This window comes from Protopterus annectens, chromosome 11.part0 (assembly GCF_019279795.1).
Source record: "Protopterus annectens isolate FY-2018-M chromosome 11.part0, PAN1.0, whole genome shotgun sequence".
NCBI classification, from domain to species: domain Eukaryota; kingdom Metazoa; phylum Chordata; order Ceratodontiformes; family Protopteridae; genus Protopterus; species Protopterus annectens.
In genome coordinates, this window is record NC_056745.1 from 1,026,885,861 (window position 1) to 1,026,898,207 (window position 12,347).

Sequence of the window (12,347 nt, forward strand, 5' to 3'; positions counted from 1 at the left end):
CCACTACACTACCACAGTCAACAGAACATGCTTAAGTACAGGTCTCCATCACAGACACTAACCATGTGTTGTAATACATGTTGCATACATGTCAACTGGATCACCTCAGTGGCAATTTGCAAGAAGCACCCAGAGGATTGGCTGATACATGTCACTCTCACCTGATGGTCACCACAGTGGTGTCTGTCAATAGATTGCCTGCTGGTACATGGCAAGTGGCATGATACCACTGTACACACATCCCCTATTCTACTCATCTCTCCATGGACAATAGCCAGGTACACACTTATGACCACCTGCAGCGATGCACCCCAGTACTGACACATGTGTACATGTGCATTACTGAGGATAGCAGTGTCTGTGTGTTAGTACACCTGTAGATGGGAATACCATGAGGGCTTTCACAACCACCGCAACACCTATTGCCATAGTAAGATGTGGCTGCTGCTGTATCGGACATTACATGTACGCTGTTATGCTCCTCTCCCTAATGGCTATATGAGCCTTGCAGTAACAGCACAACAGTGTTGTACAAATGGGTCGATAGGCATGGGATACCCATTGAGTTCTGGCAAGTGTGTCTATGTGTGCATGTCTGTATATCTGTAGGGTACAGCATTCCGAGGCCACATACTCCTATTACAATACGATTTACCACACAGTAGTATGGATAGTGTTGCTGCTGCACATAGGTAAAGCATGGCAATGCAACACCCTACTATGCCTGTGGCATGTACATTAGATGCATATCCTTATATTACCACTGTTGGGATGTATAATGGGTTATATCGCAGTCGTGGGCAATGTGCGATGATGGGTATGTCAGAGTGTCATCATGGGTTCCAGTGAGTACAATAGCCACTGTGGGATGTGGGTGCTGTGTACACTGTCATTACACCATGTTACACCTCGTATATGTCTCATATATCACCATATGGTGACCACTGTCACCATCAACCATACAGGTAACTGATACCACAATCCAGCCCAGTTATGCATGTGCTGTGTGCAGCCTACCTGTAACAGATTGGACACACTGACAAGTTAGTTAACACAGATAGGCCCAGGACTCTTGGATGTGTGTCTGCCTGTTATGTGTCTGTTATTGTGTATATGATGGTATGTCACACTATGTATTGTCCATATACAACCATTACATCCCCCATTACCATACCGTACATGTCTGCATGTAACATGTAACCTGGAACTCATCTCGCTCTAAATGCTGTGTAGTGTGTGCAATGAAAGACACACACTTCAGTAGCGCTACATACCTAGGCATGGGTCTAGTCCCAGTGTTGCCAAGTAAGTGTGCGTGTATGTGGATGGATCTACATCAAGTTGCTGATTATACATATCTAAGCAGGTCACCTGTCCATATGGCACAGGCAATAACTGTTATACAAACCTGTGACATGTGTTCAACTGTACCCAGGATATGTCACAGCCATGGTGTCACCACATTGCCATACCCCTTGTGGAATATGACTGCAGACCATCCTCTTGCTGATACATGTACACCTAGAGCACAAATGGATAACATTATGGAGACCACAATCACTAAGTGTTATTAACAGCTATATTGCATGATAGCTGGACAGCTACACTACCTGACATGTATGTATTAAACATTACTCCTGACAACATGTTACACAGCACTAAATTGGCACACTGTAGTACAGTCACCATGTGTTTCAGAACCATATTAGCCTGTCCCTGCATTGATGTTATGGATGACAGGGATGTGGCACAGGTATCATCATATGCCCAGGGTGTGTTGTTGGTTTGCCAGAGACCAAGGGTGGGTGATACGTTTCATACCATGTGCGTGGGTGAGAGGTGTAATTAGTGGAAATGGGAATTGTGATGTGGTGTGTGTAGGTATGGGGTTGCCCTAGGTGTGTTCGTATAGTGTGTAGGTATGCATGCACACAGTTCTGCCATGTGGCTGCCCTATACAGGTGTTTTTTGGACAGCTGCAGACCATACATGGCAGGGTGTGCAGTTCACCAGCTCCGGCCACTGACACTTGGACTGTGCCTGCCAGGGGTTCCATGGGCATGTCCAGGTACAGCACTTGATGTGCTACTCTCCCCTGATAATGACAGATGTCTGCTGGAACCAGGTCCCTCCTGGGACTATCCAGGGCCATGTGCACATTGACTACTCTGGTGTGGTGTGGACAGTGCCCCCCCTGCAGTGCTGTTGCTGGTACTACCAATACAGGAGCATCTTGGTGTATTAGCAAATCCACATCGACTGACAGCTGTTGATGTTGCTGAACTACATCCATGCGACCGTCAACGCGGTCACACCACATGTTCAAGCATGGACATACTACCGTCGATGAGGCCGATCATCTCACCCAGCCGCCTATCCATGTCCTTGGTATAATCATGGAGGGCACTAGAAATTTCATGGAAGTTGTGGCTTGCAGATGAGAGAGCAGCCCTTTGCAGCCTCAGGCCCTGTCTGGTGTACAATTCCATACATGCCTGCACCCCCATGACAGTCTGAAACATGCACCTGGTGGTACCAGTTATGGCACTTCTGCCAGTAGCATGATGACCAGCAACCCTACCACGAGCACCCCATTACATCTGCCTATGTGGTGCCTTGCAGGACATCTGGCTATGTCTGCTGTGACCAGACACAGTAGGCATGGATCCCATACTCTCCCGTGCACTGCCACAGCCGCCAACTGTTCCTCTGCTATGGCCACTGGTGATGGGGTATGTATAGGCACTTTAACTGTGTGCAGGGTTGGGGTGGCTAAGAGGGGGATGTCAAACAATGGCTCAGTTTCAGCCTCTGACAACCCTGCCTGTGCCTCAACAGTACTATCAATATCTTCGGTGTCTGTATGAACACCAACATCAGATTGCATGCAGGACGGAACCTGACCCACCTTGCCACCTGTGGGGGGAAGAAGAAACGGACTTTAAGACCTGTACAGCATTGCATAACAGTTCACATACACACACACACACACACACACACACACACACACACACACACACACACACACACACACACACACACACACTAACATTCCACCTTAATACCTACCTGTCCCTGATTTTACAGACAGTCCCACATTTATTCACATAAATTCTGCATCATGCATCACACTTGGTAACATACACTCATTAATAACACTCATTAACGTATCTTCTAAATGCCTAGATGAGTGATCAGAACACAAAACCTGTTACTCCATTACCTCCTTGACTTGAACGGAGTAGGTTTTACATAGCCTCACTGCTGTCATCCATTTTTCACCCTGGGTATGTCCAGACATCGTGAGCATGGCTCCTATATATTAGGGGCTACTATGTTCACTCCACAATGTCATGCACTGGAGTGTCATATGTAACTATTGCTCAGTACCTGCCAGATCTGCTGCTCATTCAGCTTATCATGTGGACAACAGTAATATATGGATACACTCCCTGGTGTTGTCTAGTAATTCCCCAATGCATCTGTAGTGCTGCATATGTGGGTAGTCATTCACCTTTCTTGTTGATTGCAATATTAATGGTATACCTGGAGTCTACTTTCCCTTCCAATGAATATACTATCAGCTGTTCATTGATTGCATATCAGACAAGTATTCCTGGTGTCTCATATGTCAGTCCATGTCCATGTACTGCACGATCCCAAAGGGAAGTACTGCTGTATGAACAAGCCCACAATCACACATGTGCATACATGGACACTTACACAAACACACACATGCACACACACATCCTGCATGCATCAACCCCACTCCACTCCACTCCACCCAATTGCATTTACAGACTAAATAGCCCCTTCCCCTACTCACACAACTACAGGTAAGGTTGCACAAAGATAGTACATACAGTCCTCCCATTACCTATCTATCAACATGCATAACATATGGTACTCAACAGCATACTGTGCAGCTATAGTCAGTCCATGCTAGCAACAGTATACATGTGTGTGATGCATGGGCTGTGTTAGTAGGTGATGTCCCTTCCCCTGGAAACACTGGACCCATGTACACAGTATTGCTGTGCACCTGTTCTGCACCCTGCCATGCACTGGGCACCAAACCTCACAGGTATACAAACCATTGTTGAATGGCACTACTGTGTCAGTTATGTCTGCTCTAATGCTCACAGCCCCTATGTGTTTGAGCAACACATACCTGGGATGATATGTGGATAGATGTCATTTGTGAATGCCTGATGTCTGGTTTACAGATCTCAACATCAGCAGTGCATGTATGAACAATACAATACTATTACACTGACAACTGTCAGACCTTACCATGGCTATGGGGAGTGTACACACCTTTATTGATATGACGCACTTTTCCTTGATCTGCCATGGGACAACATCACTGCATATATTAACAGTACATCAGCCTGATATGTGACATATGTCTTGTACATTCACATGCATTGTCTAAGAAATCTGTTAGGTGTGAAGATGCTGACCGTGATGCATACACTCCGTGGGTGCATATGTGTGCACGCCCTTATAATGACAGTTTTTGTTATGTGTACTACAGCAGTCACTATTCCTGGCAGGGGTATACCAGCATGGGCCATCTGCATTTGCCAGTATATGGTCAGTATGCCTTACACATGTCCCTCAACTCTGCATGATTGCAAGGTCTACTCATGTGCACATCCCTTGGAGTTCACACACTGCCGTCACTATTGCTGTGGAGTTAGAGTTTCATCTGCCACAGTTCCTGAACATGACTGTGTGCAGATACAACCATACTTAGCATCCTTAGGATCCCTGCTGCAGTGCACTGGTGCATCATGCTGACACACCCTCCCCACCTTCAGCCTTTATGCAGATGCTTGACAAGTATGGCCTACACATGTGTGTCAGTTTGCAGTGTCCCAAACACTGAACACCACGTGTAACAGCCTAGTTCCAGCTAATAATGTGGACCACAGTATTATGTTATGCCATAGTGTAGATCTGTAACAGTTGCCATAGTAATACTGGTATATACACTGTTGTAGCACTGTATAAGGGTGATGTTTCACACATGTCCCTACTGTAGGCCATGTGTCCCACCATTATGTTCATCCCTGTGGACACATTTCACAATGACAGGATGTTAGTTATCTTGCAGGTGTCTTACATACCCTTCACATGGGTTTCTGTTACGTTGTCAAATTCCTGAAACTTCAAAGCTGAGAACATCGAATGCAGATGTTCGAAGTTCCAGGAATTCGAACATAAAAAAAAAATAAATAAAAACCCTAACAGGTATCTAACTATTGCAAGCAGGGGGGCAAGCAAGCCCTCCTGCACACCCCACCCCCTGCTCTTTAAATATACCACCTCCGAGATCGCAATACAGTTTGGAAAGGGTAGTTTTCCCTTTACCTCACTGTAGTGCGATCTCAGAGTTGTTATATTTAAAGAGAGGGGGTGTTGGGGGTGCAGGGGGCTTGCCCCCCTGCTTGCAATAGTTTATTTTGTTTCATTTGTTTTTTTTTACCTTATCGAAGTTCTACAACTTTGAACATAAGGTTTCGACCTTATGGTGATAGAAGTTTCAGAACTTCGATAAGGTAATAGGAACCCCCTTCAGATACCCCATCATGGCCACCACTGTGATGCAGTGCATTTAACAGCAACAGTACATGAACATGTGCAGCATGCATTATGGGTAGGTGTGTTAGATGTGTGAATGGAATATTCCATAGCCCTTACATGCTCGGTGTATTGGCAAGCATGGACATAAACCATACTCACCAGCTACAGGGTGCTGCCTTGGTGGTATACCAGAGGGACCTACATAAGAGTGTGAGAGATGTGATGTCAGTGGCCACAGCTGTGGCATTGCTACAGGGTGGGTGCAGCATTACAGTACATCAACAGTACAAGTCTACAATACTACCACTTATGCACATCTGTTTATTAGTACTACGCAGCAACAGACTATATATATGACATCTCACAAATGCATGATCTACCTGTACAGACGCGGATGTATACTCAACAGTAGCCTACTGATGTGCCCTGTGGTCTTACCTGCATGTTCCTCAGCCGGTGTGTGGGCAGCACCCACCTCCACAATGGTCTCTGCCAGTTGTTGGGTGTGTGGGCGGTCAGGTGCCACGAGGCTGGTGAGGAGCTCCTCAACACGTGTCAGGTGGGGATGGATGGCATGACCCCCCCCCCCCGTTGTGAGGTGATCCCCTCAGATTGCAGCAGCATGCTGATGGGAATTGCGAAGCAGGTCAGTACAATGATGACGGACCTGCTCATAACTGCAGTTATGCAGGCCGACATCATTGACCCTGTGGACTAGATCGTTCCACAGGGCAGTCCACTTCTGCTGCTCATGGGCAGTCCTGCCAAACAGAACTGGATAGTGCTGTATAAGGTGATTCAAAATTACCTCATTTTCCACCGCTGAATACTCTGGTAAATGTCCATGGGACATCTTGCCTGAAAGACATAAAGAAGGAAACAGGTCTAAGCAACTCATACAGCAAGGTTACCATAGTTCTTAATACACATCTCTGTTACCCCCCACCATATCAGTGACAACAAACTGTTCACACAACTCAATAGGTATGGCTACAGCTCACCTACCATTGGGACATATATTGTATTGTACCACACTTTGTGCTATGTGTTTGTAGCCATGTTCCCTGTGTAGACACTATAATTGCTGGCCTGTTATGGACTATTTCACCTCCATGCCATTGTTAGGGCCACTATGGTTCCATATATGCATGTGGTATGCTTGCTATGTGATTGCTGCACATCTGTCATTCTGTGTTATTGGGGATATCTATGCATGCTGTTGGACGTGTTCCAGGATTGTGTGGCTATTACTACCCCCATATGTTCTATAACAATGACACAATAGCATGTTTAGGGAATAGTTGCCAGCAGAGCCACCTCTCCCACCTCATCTGGCCATGTTACCAGGCCACATAACATGTGGGACCCACCCTGGGGGCTCCTCATCTACTGGTCCAGCACTACTTTCAGGTGGAACCACCTCAGGGGATGTTGTTCCTCCCACAGGGGCACACACAGACATGATACTGTCACCCTGAAGTCAGGTCCAGGGTCTGTTCCATAGTGGGCTCCACAGAATCTTGTGGGATGTGCCACAGCACATTGAGGCACCCAGTACACAATCACAGGGTACTCATGCTCTTCCTGCTCAGCCTCCAGGCCAGGCACCTTCAGGGCTGTGGAACTGCTGTTGTCACTAGCAATGGGTGGGGACCTTGTTCCCATTGTTTCCATATGAGGGCTCATGGGGCTTCCACATCATAGACCACACACACACACCATCCATGGTGTTTATCCACCACATGTGTCATATACCACCCCGTAGGCTGTCCTCTATATGTACCAACTCGAACCACCTTCACAAATATACCTGCTATCCTACCCCATATTCCCATTCCCTACTTCACAGACAAGGGCAATGTGGTCAAAACAAGGGGTTCACATGTGACATACCCTTCCATGTTGCACACACTTACAGCTGTATATATCTGTGTGTATTGCTATGTGTGATGTTCCCTCACACATAGCATGCAGCACTGTGGTGATAATATAGGGGACATGTATTTAGATACATATGTGTGTAGATATATTTTATGTTGTATATATGTACATATATATATATATATATATATATATATATATATATATATATATATATATATATATATATATCTACATATGAGCATCTGTATATCTGAAGACATATACATATATATATATATATATATATATATATATATATATATATATATATATATATGTACACATATACATACCTATATATGGGGTACATTCAGACATCAAGTCTACAATCTCTAACTCTCCTTCCTGCACAGCTGCACTGTTCTGCCTTGCTACAACACAGACAGGTGCCACATATGGACACAGTCTAACATTAGGGGGTATATACATATATATATATATATATATATATATATATATATATATATATATATATAGGGCCAGATTGCAGGTAAGCCTATTACACACCTATGGCATATCAGCATGCTCCAATACATGTTAACCTGAGTGTCCTGCAAGTGGTGGGCTCTGGAACCCACATGTCCATCATTATGGCATTACTTCCACCACCAGCTATTGGCCACAGTAATATACATCCTTTCTATTACACAACACTCACTATGTTGGCTTGTAGTAGCAGTCAGGTATGCCCCCCCCTAATCCGATGTAGACACGTAATAACAGTGAGGTGTGCCCCCCCAATCCTTTGTAGAAATGTAGTAACAGTCTGGTGTGCCCCCACCCTTTCTGATGTAGATACGTTGTAACAGTCAGGAGTTCCCCCCAATCCTATGTAGACATTTAGTAACAGTCAGGTGTGCCCTCCCATGCCTATGTAGAAAAATAGCAACAGTCAGGTGTGCCCCCCACTCCTATGTAGAAATGTAGTAACCATCTGGTGTGCCCCCCAATACGATGTAGACATGCAGTAACAGTCAGGTGTGCCCCTCCCAATCCTGTGTAGAAATGTAGTAACATGTATTGTAGGTATAATACCAGTGGAGCACCGATTACCTGAGGTGGCTAAGGTAGCAGGATAGACTGTAGCATTTGTACAATATGCAAGTAGTATGTGTGTGTTAGGTTGGTGTGTGTTTCATATTGTGTGGGATCGGTCAGTATGTATGCATGGTGAGGTTTGTCCTGGTGGCTATTGCCCAGTACTGCTCATGACAAGTCCTCACAACTGCAATGCCAAACACAATGCGCCCCAGTATAACACATTATAGCAGTAAGGCATTGTAACTGTATGGAGGTAATATGTGTCACCATCTGAAAGCTGGACATGACCTGACTGTTGGGCCAGATATACAAGCAGTACACAGAGGAAAGTACCCCAGACAGACAGTGTATAATCTGTAACCATTAAATGGGCACACCCTTGGAATTGTACATACAGGTTTGCAGCACATTATCTGGGCTTGTAGTAGGGAATACCGATGTCATCTGGCCAAACACTTCCAGACCACAAAGGTCATAGGAATGATGTATTGAAAAGCAGCTGATGTCCCTGCACAAGCCAGCATAAGTGGAATGCCCCATGCATATCTGTGAGTCAAATGCAAGTAGTGTCCATAGCACACATGCACTCAGCTTACCCAACCACCACCCACAGGTACCTCTTTGGTCTTATCCCAACTGTTGGGTATGGGTACAATATGACCCCACCTGTGTATGGTAATAACGAAAGAATGCAGCATGCAGTGCAGTTTCCCCATGCAGGTGTGTCCCTAGCTGTAAGCAGCACCATGCCAGCATCCACACCACTTGATCAATACTGACAGAAAGTATTAGCATGAACACCTAGCACACATACCCTGTCACCCCAGGGGTATATACTGTATTGCAGTCTTGGACTGTAGGACTGACAAAATGCAATGGCCTTATACAGCTGGCCTGCATCACTACCAAATGGCCTACAGTCCTCTGCCAAAGGCCTGTGTCTCACCTGTACTGCCAATGTATATTATGTCATGGACTTCCAAATAACAACATAACAGTCCACAGAACCTATATGCAAGGCCATATGGACAAACCGCAGTAACATGTCCACCATGTCCCACTGCATGAACTGTGGACCAACACCAATACACTGCTGTGATGAGGTGATAACTAAAGGGAAAGTATCAAAGAATATTCACATAACGTATGGAAGAGAATAGAATAATAGAGGGGGGGGGTGGGAGCATGGGCAGCATGGAATGTGCGAAGTCTGCAACACAGCCATGTGCACATACTACCCCTGGCTGCAAACACAAGAATGGATGGCTACAAACCTGATCGTAAACCACAATAGGGGTAATGTCCTGACTTATGACCCCTGCCTCTGGGTAACCTGTGTGAATCTATCAGCTGTGAGGTATTGCCACAGCAAGATAAGGCCATACTGTCACGTTGACGGATGTGCAAGTATGGGATTCTCTGCCTCCACTGTACTAAGGTGCTGAACAAGTTACACAGACCCAGCTGCAAGTGTCTGCAGCTCCGCCTCCAGAATGGCATTAGTTTACAGGAATATGTAGGCGTTTGACCAAAATACTGGACACAGCTGCATTCACCCTGTGTTCCCCAGGATATTACTGTGAGCAAAAATGTCTATCTGACAGTACTTGATGACATAAAACATCACAGTGTATAATAGTACACATGTCTGAGTATCTCTGCTAACACCAGGACCATGTAGCAGAAGCAGCACAGGCACAATTACCTACAGTATCCACTATCCCTTGCCCAGCTTGACCCCTTATTGTCAACCGATCTACAGATATGCTTCAGAAACAGTTTGCTAGCTGTAGGTGTAGAACACAAAAGTCTACAGTGGAGTACAATCTGTCTGGAATGGATCTACACATTCAATAAAGAAGGGCATACTGGGCAAGCTCCCACACTTAGAGAAATGAAGGCAATGTCAGACAACAAAATACTGAAAGGTTATACTGGGCATGCTCACACACTTAAAAAAAATGAAGTCCATGTCTAGCAACAACAGTGGACCAAACATATCTGACAATTGCAAATATTAGTGCATACACTCCTCAGTATGCACCAGCCATGATTTGCACACACATTAGGTAGGAATACACACATATATCCAAGGACAACACACTATAATATGACAAAAGTACACATTCATAGATATGTGGAAGAGAGTGACAGCAACAAAGAGCCTTCCGTCATGAAGCCTGGCCCACTCAGCACACAGCCAAATGGCTACAACCACATGATGTGTAAATGTCACTCACTGTAGACATTTGCCTCTGGAATCCCTTAGCATTATAGACTCTGTGTTGCTAGTGATAACTGCCAACATGACTGTACAAGGCAGTAGTCATCTAGCAGTTGTATACATGTACCTGTGGAATATAAACCTGTGTGTGCCTGAGTGTGGTTTGTCTACCTCTAGATGAATGGGTTATGGATCATGCGCACACACTGGCCTCCCCATTGCCCTACTATGGCAAGCATACTGATGTCACTCACTTTGAAATACACCTTTGGGGAAAAACTACCCCAGTAATCTCTGTGGTGTGTCCTATAACTGCTTAATGCTGTAGTATGATAAACTGGTCAGATAGGAGTTCTATTCCCAGATATGGCAACTGTGTGCATTTGTCTGGGAAGGGATAAATGCTTTTTAGGCTAGTCACACTCACTACAATTGAAATGTCCTACTTTTGCAAGCCTGCTGATGTTATTCATTTTGAATAACACCTTTGGGGAATGAGTAGCCCTATAATCTCTGTGGCACGTCCTATAACTCTGTAATGCTGTAGTGTGATAAACTAGTTTGGTAGGAGTTCTAATTCCAAATGTGGTAACTGTGTGTGTGTTTGTCTGTGTAGGTATCAATGCTTTTTAGGCTAGTCACTCTTACTACAATTCAAATGCAAAATTGAACTCCAAACAACGAATCACAAAAAAACGAAAATCCACTGATGAAACAGCCAGAAGCCAAGAAAAACCAAACGTATTTAACGCTTTCATCCACAATTTAATGCGTGAACTTCTTCAGAACAAAACATAATGTTTACCAGTTCCTTAAATACATCACAATACAGGAAATGACATCACACAACAACAGATAATTTAATAATTAACCAAAAAAATATATTTTTTATAAAAAATGTTATAATAAAAATATATAAAAATAAATATAAATATATACATATATAAATACATACATGTATGTGTATATACACAAATATACACATATATGTGTGTGTTGAATATGTATAAATATATATAAAAATGCATGTATATGTAAATGTGTGTGCGTGCACACACATACATACACGCGTGTACACGCACACACACACACACACACACACACACACACACACACACACACACACACACGCAACCATAACCAAATACATACTGTTTTGTGAACAATTCAAATGCCTTACTTTGGCAAGCCTACCGATGTCATTCACTTTGAAATACACCTTTGGGGAAGGTGTAGCCCATTAAACTCCATGGTGCATCCTAAAACAGTGTAATGCTGTATTATGATGTAGTGGTTTGGTAAGGGTTCTCTTCCCAGACATGGCATGTGTTTGTCTGTATAGGGAGCAATTCCTTTTTAGGCTGGTCATACTCACTACAATTTCAATTGCGATACTTTCGCATGCCTGCTGATGTCATTCACCTTGAAATACACCTTTGGGGAAAATGTAATACATTAATCCCCATGGTTCATCCTAGAACAGTGTAATACTGTAGTGTGATATAGTAGTTCGGTGGGAGTTCTAATTCCAGACATGGCAAGTGTGTGTGCTTGTTTGTCTGTGTAGGGA